This window comes from Cricetulus griseus, chromosome 3 (assembly GCF_003668045.3).
Source record: "Cricetulus griseus strain 17A/GY chromosome 3, alternate assembly CriGri-PICRH-1.0, whole genome shotgun sequence".
Classification (NCBI taxonomy): Eukaryota; Metazoa; Chordata; class Mammalia; order Rodentia; family Cricetidae; genus Cricetulus; species Cricetulus griseus.
The window spans coordinates 53,080,351-53,093,811 of NC_048596.1; the positions used below are offsets into that span (position 1 = coordinate 53,080,351).

Below are 13,461 nucleotides of genomic sequence, written 5' to 3' on the forward strand. Positions count from 1 at the left end.
CCCGCCGGGGAGGGGGCGGGGAAAAGAGTCCCCCAGGTCCTGCCCTACTCGCGTGCCACGTCTTCCCCTGCTTCCCATTGGCTGATTTCAAATCTCGCGAGCCCGTGGCTGCGGTGCCCTGGCAACCGCACCTGTTTTGCTCAGCCCCTCGAGGAGTGGCTAGCGGAAGTCCTGCTGTTGGCCGAGCCAGAGTCTAGCACCGAGATGTACTTAGCCTGAGCATCCTCCAGCATCGGTGGACTCCAGGACACCCCAGACACCTCGGCTGTGCTCCCCAACTATAGTGCTTCCACCCACTCGGAACCCCAAAAGCATCGGGAGCCCGGGCGCTGCCTCGTCTCCCGTTTCCCTACCTCACACACACTCCTCACCCCTTAAGTCTTTTAGCGCCTCTGGGGAGAGAGAGACAGGACAGCGGGAATAGGGAAAGCTGAGGCAGTAGAGGACAACGGGAAGAGAAAAATCGGTAAGGAAGGAGACGGAATGCGGTGAGAGAGGGACCCAGCAAAGGACACAAATAATATGACCTGGCGGGGAGAGGCCAAGGTCTCACCGAAGAGGTTCTACCCTCAGAATGGGGTAAAGAAGTTGAGGCTTTCTGGCTGCTTGAATTTTGAGGAAGTGAAATCGGAAATTCCCCTTGTGAGGAAGAGGGGACATGTTGGGCAACAATGAAATGTTGTGGGAACTTAGGGGAAATCAAAAGCCCAAAAACTTCCGCTTTCCTGTCAGGGACACCACCAGTCCCATCTTTTGTTCGGTTCTCTTGAGTCCCAACCTCCTTACCAGTGGGTGGCTGTCCCACGGGCCTCATGTCCCCACCATCATCCCTGGCCACACCTAGGCCCCCTTGGCTGTCTCTGCTGGTGAGAATTTTCAGTGGGTGATGTCAGAGATTTGGGGACTGTGATTGTTAGGTAACCAGTATCAGGTCACCTAAGTGGAAGGAGCATCTAAGGGCTGTTGGAGAAGTCTAAAATGAACCTGGGGAGTCAGTACTGGTTGATACACACCTCTGGTCTCAGCTGTTTGGTGAGCTGAGGTTGGAGGATTACTTGAGCCCAACAATATGAGACCAGCAGGGGCAACAGATACTGCCTTAAAAAAAAAAAAAAAAAAAAAAAAAAAAAGGACAAAATATTTATTGGTAGGATTAAACTCAGCTTAATGGTAGAGCAGTTGCCTAGCATGTACCAGCCCATGGGGCCCATCCCCAGCACCATGACAAACAAAAGCCTTGGGTCCATCCAATTTCATAGTTTTGAGAGACTTGGAAGCCTGGGGGCTGGACACCTGTGTAAGGGAAGAAATCAGGACGGGAGAATACAGCACCGGAAGCCCAGTGGAAGACAGGGAGATAGTGTGTATTGGGGATCTGAGTCGGATTGGTATCCAGAGAAAGCAAAATGGGGAAGTCTGCTTGTCCACCTCGGAGATCATTGCCAGAGGATCAAATTCCAACCTGTTTGCAGGCCCAGAGCTTTGATCTGGAGTTTCTCTTTGTGGGGTGGGGACATAAGTGTACCATGGACAGGTCAGAAGACAACTTTCATAAGTTCTCGCTTTCTACCATGTGGGTCCTGGGAACCATACTCAGGCCATCATGCTCCTTGACAAGTGTTTTTTCCCCCTGAGCCATCTCAACAATCATCATTTCGTTAGCATTTTTCCATCCATCACTGTAAAACACAGAAGCCATGGCTCTGTTTTAGAAAGAAGCTCTTAGTCAGGGGCTGTCACCATTGGTTGTGTGCCAACTGGTGACCAGGACCCTCAGGCAAGCCAAGTCCAGACTTCCTCAGCCAGCCTTCGAAGCTCAATGATTTTGTCTCCTACACAGTCTAGATGAGGGGCCCACCCCGGACATGTAATTTCAGGGCTGGTCCAGAGAAGAGCCGGAGGCTGGGGCTCCTAAATGAGGTGGTTGTTTAGACATCTGAATAGCTTCATAGCACTCTGTCTCCAGCAGTACTCACACTGACTGGCCATGGTTTCCATGTCTCCCCAGAGCCCTGTGTACTGTGAAAACCCAGCCCCAGAAAACTGAAAACAAAATGTTCCTGAGTTATTTATAAATGAAATGAGATGTGTGTGTTCACTCAACTTTGTCCGAGGAACTGAGAGGGTAGGAGAAGGGGTCCTCACCCTTCCTCTTTGTTTCCCTGACTGGTCGAGTCTTCCTCAGATGCAGGCTGCCTTCCTATCTTGTAATGTCCCAGATTGTGAAACTTTTACTTTTCCTCCCATTTTAGGGCACTTTCTGTTTGCTTGTGAACAAGCAAATTTCGCTTTTGGTTTCTATGCTGTTTGGCCTTCTGCTGTCTGCCTGGGTCCAGGACAGTTGGGAAGATTAAAATATTTCCTTCTACCTCACAAACTGTGCTCACTGCCCACTGCCAGTCACACACACACACACACACACACACACACACACACACACACACCTATAAACTGAAACAGCAGGCATTGCCCGCAGCAGAAATCTCCCACTTTCTTGCCCTCAGTCTCCTTGGTCCATTCTTGGTTGGCCTGGTATAAGAAAATGATTGCAATATCCCCAAAGACAGATTTTGGGGAGGGGTGGAGGGTGATTTTTCTTTTTTGGGGGGGGGTTTCGAGACAGGGTTTCTCTGTGGCTTTGGAGGCTGTCCTGGAACTAACTCTTGTAGACCAGGCTAGTCTCGAACTCACAGAGATCCACCTGCCTCTGCCTCCTGAGTGCCGGGATCAAAGGTGTGAACCACCAACTCCCAGCGGAGGGTGATTTTTCAAGACAGAGTTCTCTGTGTAGCCCTGGCTGTCCTGGGACTCATCTGTAGACCATGCTAGCTTCAAACTCACAGAGATTCACTTGCTTCTGCCTCCTGAGTGCTGGAATTACAGGCATGCACCACTATGCTCTGCTAAGGACAAATTTATTTATTTTGGTTTTTCAAGACAGGGTTCCTCTGTGGCTTTGGAGGCTGTTCTGGAACTAGCTCTTACAGAACAGGCTGATCTCGAACTCACAGCTGCCTCTGCCTCTTGAGTGCTGGGATCAAAGGCGTGCGCCACCACTGCCCGGCTCAAATTTTATTTTTAAAAGAATTTGTGTGTTTTGTCTACATGCATAATCTGCACAATACATGCATGGCTGGTTCCATTGGAGGCCAGAATTGGGTATCAGATCCCAATTAAAGGCACTTGTGAGCTATCATGTGGGTGCTGGGAATCAAACCCAGGTCCTCTTGTGAGTAGTCAGTAATCAACTTCAGATCCAACCTTCCCCCCTGTTTTGAGACATAGTCTCACTATGTAGTCCTGGCTGGCCTAGCACTCATTATGTAGACCGGGTTAGTCCCCAACTCAGAGATTAGCCTATCTGCTTCCTGAGTGCTGAGATTGAAGGTGTATACCACCATATCAGGCTACCTAAAGACAACTTTTGGGGGAAAAAAGTGGGGAGCTTTTCTCCAAATATGGCAAAAGAACTGGAGTGGGAAAAGCCCAAAACACCCGTTTCTCCCTGGCTGAGCAGTGGCTCATTCTTTCCACTGAGGAAGTCTGCACATAAGCACAGACTTTTGCTCCTGCAGTTAACACTGGATTTGGCAGCAGACCAGTTCTATGAAAAAGTAAACAGAGCTGGAGAAATGGCTTAGTGGCTAAGAGCACTTGCTATGCAAGCACGAGGACCTAAGTTCAGATCTCAGCACCCACATAAAAACCCTAAGCGGCAGCACTTCCAAAAAACCAGGGTTCAAGCCAGGCGTTGGTGTCGCACACCTTTGATCCCAGCACTCAGGTGGCAGAGGCAGGTAGATCTCTGTGAGTTCAAGACCAGCCTGGTCTATAAGAGCTAGCTCCAGGATAGACTCCAAAGTTACAGAGAAACCCTTTCTTGATCCCCCCCAAAACAAAACAAAAAAGCCAGAGTTCAATTTCCAATACCCACAAGGCAGCTCACACCTGTATGTAACTCCTCAGGGGATCTGACACCCTCAAGCAGGCATACATGCAGGCAAAACATCAATGAACATACAATAATAAAAATACCTGGGCAGAGGTGGCACATGCCTTTAATCCCAGCACTGGGGAGGCAGAGACACTACACAGTGAGTTCCAGAACAGCAAGAGCTATGTAGTGAAACCCTGGGACCAGGGTGGGGGCTGTAATGTAACCCCAGTGCTGCAATGGCAAAAACAGACGGATCTCTGGGACTGACTGGCTACAGAGTTTCCCTCAAAGCTCAATGAGAGTTCCTGTCTCAAGGGCATAAGATGGTAAATAGGACTCCTGAAAGGAACTCTGGTCTCTCCAGGTGCATAAGGACTCATATGCCCATATACACCACATAAACACAAAAAGCCGAGCTAGGTGGTAGCACACACCTTTAATCCCAGTACTCAGGAGGCAGAGGCAGGATCTCTGAGTTCAAGTCTAGTTTGGTCTACAGAGTGAGTTCCGGGACGCCAGAACTGCACAGGCATCAGTCTCAAAAAAAAAAAAAAAAAAAAAAAAAAAAAGGCCAGATGTAGTTGCATCCTCCTCTAATCCCATCCTAGGCAGAGGTAGGTGAATTTCTATGAGTTCAAGACCAGCCAAAGTTAAAAGTCCCCCTCCCCCCCCCCAAAAAAAGAGGGTCTGTTCCTCTGTATACCTGACTGGAATCTTGATTGCTCTCTTATATCAGGTGCCTTGCCTGAAGAAACACAGGCTGAGAAGAAGCTAGACCTTTGGTATCTGAACTGCTTACACTCTGACCCATCCCATCTGCAAGTCCTGCAGGGGCAAAGCAGAGGTGGTTTCAGAGCCTCTTGGTAAAGTACAGGTGGGTGGGGACTCTGCCCTGGAGCTCACCTGCCTTCTGCTCCTATGCATCTTGCACATCAGGCATGCCCCTGCACCAGTAACGCACGCATGCAACCAACCTCACAGGACTTTGCACAGCTGAGGTCTAGACACCTCTGAATGCTTGTACTCAAGCCATAGTTCAGGGTGCAGGTAGCTCGGTGGAGTGCTTGCCTGACAAAGCACTGGGTCCTGTACCCAGCACAATGATGTAAACCAGGTGTAACCAGGCACAGTGATGCACTAGGAAATTGAAAGCCAGAATTCATTTAGGATCAGGAGATCCTATTTAAAAAAGAAAACACCAACCCTCAAAAACACTTTAGTTAACTGCCTGGCTCCAGACATTAGGCCAATGGCTGCTGAAGCAAGAGCAAGAGCTGAGTGGAGCAGGGTGCGGCATGAATTACCCACCCTCAGGGCACTGGCCAGCCTGGCTACCCTCCTGCCACTTGCTGCAGGACCCCCAGGAAGTGGGTTTTCATTTGAAACAGGGACATTCTGCCTTCAACAATAGAGCCGTGTCAGATAACATAGGAGGATCCCTTTCAGGATCATGGGGTTCCTTTTAATAGGGGTGTCATTGTCCCTGCAGGCTGATAGGCTTACATTAGGTCTGTTGTTTAATGGATTTACTTTGTGACAGGGTCCTACAATGTAACTCTGGCTGGCCTGAAACTCACTCTGTAGTCCATGCCAGCCTCAAGCTCCCCTTGCCTCTGCCTCCCTAGTACAGGGATTAAAGGCATATACCACCACCACCACCCAGCTGTTTTTATATTTTATGTGCATTGGTATTTTGCATGTATGTCTGTGTGAGGGTGTCAGAACCCCTGGAACTGGAGTTACAGACAAGTGTGAGCTGCCATATACGCACTGGGAACTGAATCTGGGTCTTCTGGAAGCCCTCTTTTTTTTTTTTCTTTTTGAAAGAAGATCTTGGGTGGTGGTGGTGCTGGCCTTGAATCCCAACACTTGGGAGGCAGAGGCAGGCCAATCTGAGTTTGAGGGTCTACAGAGCGAGTTCCAGGACAGGACTACATAGTGAGACCCTGTCTCAACAAAAACAAAAGAACCAAACAAACAAAAAGATCATCTCACAATGTAGCTAAACTGGCCTGGAATTAACAGTGACCCTCCTGTCTCTGTCTCCCAAACTGTAGAATTACAACTATGTATCACCACACACAACTGTTTTTGAAGTCTTTTAACACAGTCTTACAAGGTAGCCCAAACTTGCCTTGAATCTCTGTCTAGGCCTCAGGGTGCCAGGATTACACATAGGAGTCTCCATGCATGGCTCCCATGAACTTCCACTGAGTCCTCCAGATGGACAGTTGCAGAAAAGAAAGGCAGAGACTCAAAACAATGTGTATCTGGGAGCAGTGGCTCAGGCCTGTGAGCCCAGCTACTTGGAAGGTTGAAGCAGAAAGATCCCAAATTCAAGGCCAGTCAGCCTGGGCATCATGACTCAAAATGAAAAGTAAGGCCAATTTAGCCAGGCATTGGTGGCGCACACCTTTAATCCCAGCACTCGGGAGGTAGAGGCAGGCAGATCTCTGTGAGTTCGAGGCCAGTCTGGTCTACAAGAGTTAGTTCCAGGACAGCCCTCAAAGCGACACAGGGAAACCCTGTCTCGGGGGGGGGGGGGGGGGAGTTCAAGCCCAGACTTCCACGGTGGAAGGAGAGGACTAACTCCTGGAGAGCCGTCTAGACTCCCACATGAATGCTATATAGAGTTACACATTTGTGAGTACACACAGTAATAGTAATTAGGGAATAAAAAACAAGGGCTGGGCGGTGGTAGTGGCAGTGCATGCCTTTAGTCCCAGCACTCCGGAGGCAGAGGCAGATGGATCTCTGTGAGTTTGAGACCAGCCTGGTCTACAAGAGTGAGGTCCAGAACAGGCTCCAAAGCTACACAGAGAAACCCTGTCTCGAAAAAAAAAAAAAAAAACAAACTGGAGAGATGGCTCAGTGGCTAAGAGCACTTGTTATGTGAGAACCAAAGTTAGGTTTTAATTACTGTGCTTAAGAGATCCGTGAAACAAAAATGCCTCTGATCTGCAAGTCACTTTCCAAGGACAGATAGTTCTTGAAATGCCGGAGACTATTGTTTGCGGGAGATAACAATTTTCACTCCCCTAAACAAGTTTGCACCTATGTGCTTGATCACATGTGGGTGGGAGGTTCACAGGTTAGAGGTACATCAGGATGTATTCTTGCCTACTTTAGACGAGGAGCTGAAATGATTCCCAGTGCCCACATGGCAGCTAAAACCCATCAGTAATTCCATTTTCCAGGGTGTCAGGTGTACCCTCTCTGACCTCCTAGGGCCCCTGCATATGCATGATATACAGACATACATGCAAGCAAAACACCCATACATATAAATTAGTAATTATTATTTTTGGTGTTTTTTCAAGACAGGGTTTCTCTGTATTGCTTTGGAGGTTGTCCTGGAACTTGCTCCGTAGAACAGGCTGGCCTTGAACTCACAGAGATCTGCCTGCCACAGCCTCCTGAGTGTTGGGATTAAAGGCATTCGCCACCAATGCCTGGCATAAATTAGTAATTTTTAAACAAAAATAAGTAAAAGGTAAAAATTGGGTCAGGGCCCTGCGGTGGTAGCACTTGGGAGGCAGAGGCAGGGAGATCTCTGTGAGTTCCAGACCAGCCTGGTCTACAAGAGCTGGTTCCAGGACAACCTCCAAAGCCACAGGGAAAAACCCCAAAACAAACAAACAAAAAAAAAAAAAGAAAAGAAAAGAAAAAGGTGTGTGTGGGGGAATGTTGCTTCATGACTGAATCCTCATCTAGTATGCAGGAGGCCTTAGGCTAAATCCTTAATACAGCAAAATTAATAAGATAATTTGTTCTTGTTGATTTAAAGATGGAGAAGGCCTAGGGAGAAATATAAAGTTTCATGGAGCTGAGATCAGACAATGAAATGGAGCTGCCATGTCATTTCCACAATGGCAAGGAAACAGCTTTGCCTTTAACAAGACGAACTTGGGGGGCTGGAGAGATGGCTCAGCACTTAAGAGCACTGCCTGCTCTTCCAAGGGTCCTGAGTTCAATTCCCAGCAGCTACATAGTGGCTCACAACCACGTGTAATGAGATTTGGTGCCCTCTTCTGACAGAACACATAATACTTAATAAACCTTTAAAAAAAAAAAAAAAGATGAACTTGAAAGTAGATTGCTCCCAAGGAGGAAAGTTCTCATTTCTATATCCAGCACTATTAAAAAAAAAGTACCAAGATGTTGAAAAACTAAAAAGCTCATGGTTCCATATTAAAGGATAGAGGAGTGCTGAGGAGAAAACCCAAACAGGGCACTCCATGCAGACACCTAGAAGAAGACTGTGAATTGAAGAACAGGGTTGCATCAGTGGGGCAGACCTAAATTTGGCAACTTTGTGGTTGTGTAAGGGTATCATTTTTTCTTAGGAGATACATGTTGAAAGATTTCATGGTGAAGGGTCATGACCTGTATGTTGGTCTTCAGGAAAAAATGTGTGTGTGAGAGAGCAAGAGAGGGAAAGCAGATGTTACCTTAGAGTGCCAGCTGTCCATGAATCCAAAAAAGGGTACATGGGTGTTGATTGTTCTTGCAACATTTCGGAAGGTTTCACAATTGTTGAAAAACAAAGTGGCCTGCACCCAGGTATCCCCTCCCCCCCTACTATGACGACCCAATTCTGGATCACCTCCAAAGCCACAGAGAAATCCTGCCTCAAACCCCCCCACCAAAAAAAGAGTAAACTAGGGTTCCAGAGACCTCAGGGGAACTTGGCCAGACACAGCCATGCCACTCCCTGTGTATAAACAGTTGAGACCCCATTATATGGTTATTGAATGAGGACCCATTTTCTTCTCTCTCTCTCTCTCTCTCTTTTTTTTTTTTTTTGAGACAGGGTTTCCCTGTGTAGCTTTGGAGCCTATCCTGGAACTCGCTCTTGTAGACCAGGCTGGTCTGGAACTCACAGATCCTCCTGCCTCTGCCTCCCGAGTGCTGGGATTAAAGGCGTGAGCCACCAACGCCCGGCTACGAGGACCCATTTTCAAGCTCACTCAGTGTAGTATGGAATTGTGGCTGGGTACAGTTCAGAGGCACCAGGAGGGACCCTGGGGAGATGCTCAGCTTGGTTTAAGAAAAAGCAGAAGCACAGAGTGGATTGTCTTGGGGTACTGAACAGGCTCAGCCCTGTCCCTGGCGGCCCCTGGTGGTGGTTCCGGGGAGTGAGGCTTACAGAAGAGCAAGCGGCCTCCTACCAGGCTGCCTAGTGTTGTCACTGAGCTTTCTCCCCTTTCTGTATGTTTGTGCTCCTGGCCAATTGCCACCCTTCACTGCAGCAAAAGCTGAACTCAAATTCACCTTTCAGAAATACTTGGTCACGTTTGCCCAACTCTGACTCCCTTCCCTACTGGCCCATTTTTTTCTGTGCACATACTTCTGGGATGCTTGGTTAGCATGGTGGTTACATGTGTGCCATAATGGCAATGGTGAGGAAGACAACTGCTAGTACCTAAGGATCTCCTGTCACCAGGCACTGTCAACCCCACCTCATAATGTCCCTTGTTAAGAATCTCTATTAACACAAAATGGTGGGCCTCCAATGAGCATTTATTAAGCAATTCTGTGTTAGTCTCTGAGGCTACAGGAAACAAAGTCAGTGACTGTCATTCCCAGAGGTCCACAGATTGTAAATGAAATAGATGCTGGTGATGAGGTATGGCAGGGCACTAATAAGCCACCTGCACCAGGGAAGTAGGTTGGGCAAGTGACTCAGGCAAGTTTCAGGGGCTCATGCAGGTATCCTAGAGGCAATCAGGGTTCTGAGAGAATGGGAGGAGCCAGAAAAATGTTCATAGGTTCAGGGGCTGCTGGGGAAATACCACAGGTCCACAGGGTTCAAGACACTGGACCAGAGGGAGCTGGGTGTGCTCTGGGTTGAGACAGTTCCCTGAAGCATTAGAGGCTTTTATGAGCTTGGTACAGACAGATGGAGGAAACCCAGGCCAGCGACCACCTGCCATCCCCTTCCACCCTAAGCCAGCACTTGAGATGGACTAGGCATCTGTTCAGACAAGGCATCTCCAGTACCTCTACCATGCCAGTGGGTGTGGAGCCAGTCCTGGAAGATGAGTAAACCAAGGACTTTGTCCTCTAGAGGCTGAGACCAGTCAAGGATTAGATAAGCATTCAGATAAGGGTGGTGGGAGAGGCAGACACTGCAGGAGCCAGGGAAGGTCCTTGAGCTGGGCCTTATCTGTGGTGGATGGGAACCCAGGAAAGCTAAGACAATGGGATCAAAGGGTTGAGAGATGATGTTGGGACTTGGGTCATCCATTTTGTTGTTGCACAAGTCCTCAGAGGGTCCTGTGTGGCTTTGGCCAATTCTCATCTTCCTGGAGTCTGCATCTTCATTTCTGAGACAGGCTCACAAGTGACCTCACCAAGTAGCCAGATCCTTGGTGAGGTTTGTGAATGCCTGGCACACAGAGAGGGCTCTCGCCAACTGGTTCACGTCATTAAGCCATTTCACTTTATTCCTAGGTTTGTTTCTTTTCTTTTCCTTTTTTTTTTTTTTTTTTTTTTTGAGACAGGGTTTTTCTGTGTAGTTTTGGAGCCTATCCTGGCACTCGCTCTGGAGACCAGGCTGGCCTCAAACTCACAGAGATCCGCCTGCTTCTGCCTCCTGAGTGCTGGGATTAAAGGCATGTGCCACCAATGCCCGGCTCCTGGGTTTGTTTCTAATTTTTAAAGTTTTGTTCTTCTAGCTGGCTAGGTGCTAGTACACACATAATCCTAGCATCCAGGCAAAGGCAAAAGAGTGACTTCAAGTTCCAAGCCAACACGGGATATAAAAAGAGACCCTGTCTCAAAAAAAAAAAAAAAAAAGTGTATGTGGGGTGGAGCTGGAAAGATCGCTGTGTTCAAGAGCACTTGCTGCCCTTCCCAAGGAAGAACGTTTGTCAAGTGGCTCACAGCCATGTGTGACACCAGCTCCAGGTGACATTCTCTTCTGGTGGCACTGCTTATATGTGGTGTACAGACATAAAAATCTTTTTAAAAATACTTTATTAGATCTCATTATAGATAGTTGTGAGCCACCATGTGTTGCTGGGAATTGAACTCAGGACCTCTGCTCTTACCTCTGAGCCATCTCACCAGCCCCCCCCCCAAATCTTTTTAATATATTATTTTGGTTTTTCTGTGTAGCCCTAGCTATCCTGTAAATTGGTCTGTCGACTGGGCTCAAACTCAGAGATCCATTTGCCAAGTGCTGGAATTAAAGGCATGAATACCACTGCCCAGCTTAATATATTCATTTTAAATTTATTTTTCTCTGTGTGTAGCATGTATGTAGAACTCAGAGGACAACATATGGAAGAGTCTGTTCTCTCCTTCCACTATGTGGGTACCAGGGATTGAACAAGGTCTTCAGGCTTGGCAGTAAGTAAGTGCTTTTACCAGCTGAGCCATCTCGATGACCCACATTATTTACTTTGGTTTGGTTTCTCTGTGTAGCCCTGGCTGTCCTGTAACTCACTCTGTAGACCAGGCTGACCCCTATCTCAGAGATTCACCCAGTTTCTGCTAGCTCAAGGAGGTGAAATTTGCAAGAGAGAGCAAGTGGAGTGAGCTCTGCTCAGACCTTAGAGCTTCTGGCAGAGCAAAATGGAGTCTCTGGATGTTTGGCAAGACTTACTTGCTGTATGTCTGGGTTTGGGGCTAAGTTCATGGGTGGTGAGTGGATGGACACACAAGCATAAATTGGCAGTGGAACTCAGTGAATACAGTGCTTAGGGGGAGTCTCTGGGAGGCCAGGTGACACTTAGAATCAATGTTTAAGAAGAACCCTAGCTGGGAAATGTACTTGGGTTGGCAGAATGCCAGTGTAGCGTGTCCAGGGCTCAGGCATCAGGACCATGAATAAGCAGGTCTGTGGTTCATGCTTGTAATCTTAGCATTTAGGAGGTAGAGGCAGGAGGATCAGAACTTCCCAGTCACCCTAAACTACACCGGAAGTTTGAAGCAAGCCTGGGCTACATGAGACCCTGTCTAAACAGTTTTGCAGGAGGGCCTGGCCCCACCCCTAGCACCTCAAGAACAAGGTAGCAAATGCTTGGGCTGAGCCTGGACAGGGATCAACAGGAGTGGGTCTGGTGCTATGCACAATGGCACATGCATACATACCTATAATTCTGGCAGAGACAGGTTCAAGGCCAGCCTGGTCTACATAGCCAGTTCCCACCAGCAACCAAAAAAGAACCTGGCAAAGAAGCTGGGGAGGGAACAGCATGCAGAACTCACAGGCATGCCACAGGTCAGGCAGGCAATGTTTCAAAGGTGCAAGCAGGTGACAGCAGCGTGGAAGGAGCTGGGGCCTTAACATCTTCCTCCCCACACCCACCCTGCTCCTCCAGGTCTTTGCGGCTGGCATTGAGGCGAACATACCTGTGACCTATGGAATTGGCAGCCAGAGGAGAGACCAGAGCACTGGCTGTCAATTCATAGGTCAGAGCCCTGTGCACTCCATCTTGGCAGCCTGCTGACAGCCCACCACCCTTTCCTTCCCAGGCCTGAGGATTGCTCCGTCTCTGCTGGTGTGCTGGGTGGTTGTGGCTTCTCTTCCTCCGTGGGTACCAGCCTCCACCCCAGATAACAGCAGCCCCACTGGAACTAGTGGGCACTTCCACATGGAGTTGCTGTTACAGGGGGTGGCAGCCACTGGGGTCAGGGCACGGTTGCAGGCACCTTCTCTCTGGCAGGATCCTGGGAAGAGCCCCACAGCTGTCCACCCATTACCCTAGGCCCTCTTGGCTCCAGGTCCACACAATTTTTATTGAGGCTTCTTATCATTCATCCAAGGCCCACACCTGGCACCCCATAGGACGTCAACCTTCTTCCTGGGCGAAGTCCAGGCTCAACCCCAGAGCCTCCTCATCAGACCGGGAGTGGCTCTGATTTACAACTCTCCTGCAGCCTTTGCTCAGAGACACCCACACCCTTTGCCCCCAAGGCCCCTTGTTTCCTCCTAAATAGACCTGGGGCCTAGTTACAGCTTCTGCCCACCCTGAGGGCTGCAGCCATGGGGCTGAGGGACAGCAAAGGACTACTGGGCTGTAACCTACAAGGGTGGCCCTATCCAGGAAGCTAGGGACAAGAGTGAAGGAATGGGCGAGATGAAAAGAGGGAAAGCGAGGCTGAGGGGTCAAGAGGAAAAGATGGGAATAGGAAACAAAACACAGGGAGGAGGTAGGGAAAGCCAGGGACCTAGGGTGACAGTGGGGAGTGCTTTGGCTTGAGGCTTAGTTCAATCAGCACAGAAAAAAAAAAAAAAAGGGTGGGGGTGGGGAGGACATGGTGCTGAGAGCAGGAATATGGGCAGCCAGTCCCTGGAAGAATTTAGTACCCCAGTAGTCTAAGCTAGCAAGGGCCTGGAGCTGCGTGATAAGTAGCTTAACTTCTCTAAGCACTACAGGCTCCACCTGTGCAAACCAGAGCTTTGGGAAGCCATCTTGCACACTGGTCTGAACTGGCGGGAAGCTGCCTACCCTTCCACCACCCACCCTCCCTGCCATGACAAGGAGCTGGGACCCCCAGGCTGATCCAGGGGT

The 13,461-nt window shown here is 48.9% G+C and overlaps 2 non-coding genes across 2 annotated transcripts; both read right to left on the minus strand.

The window, feature by feature from the left end:
* Window positions 1-12,293: 12,293 nt before the first annotated feature.
* Mir192 (microRNA mir-192) lies at window positions 12,294-12,373 on the minus strand. The gene has a single exon (NR_105155.1). It is a non-coding gene; the product is annotated as a microRNA mir-192 (primary transcript).
* Window positions 12,374-12,486: 113 nt separating this feature from the next.
* On the minus strand, window positions 12,487-12,571 carry Mir194-2 (microRNA mir-194-2). Its single transcript, NR_162739.1, has one exon. It is a non-coding gene; the product is annotated as a microRNA mir-194-2 (primary transcript).
* Between the last annotated feature and the right edge of the window lie 890 nt (window positions 12,572-13,461).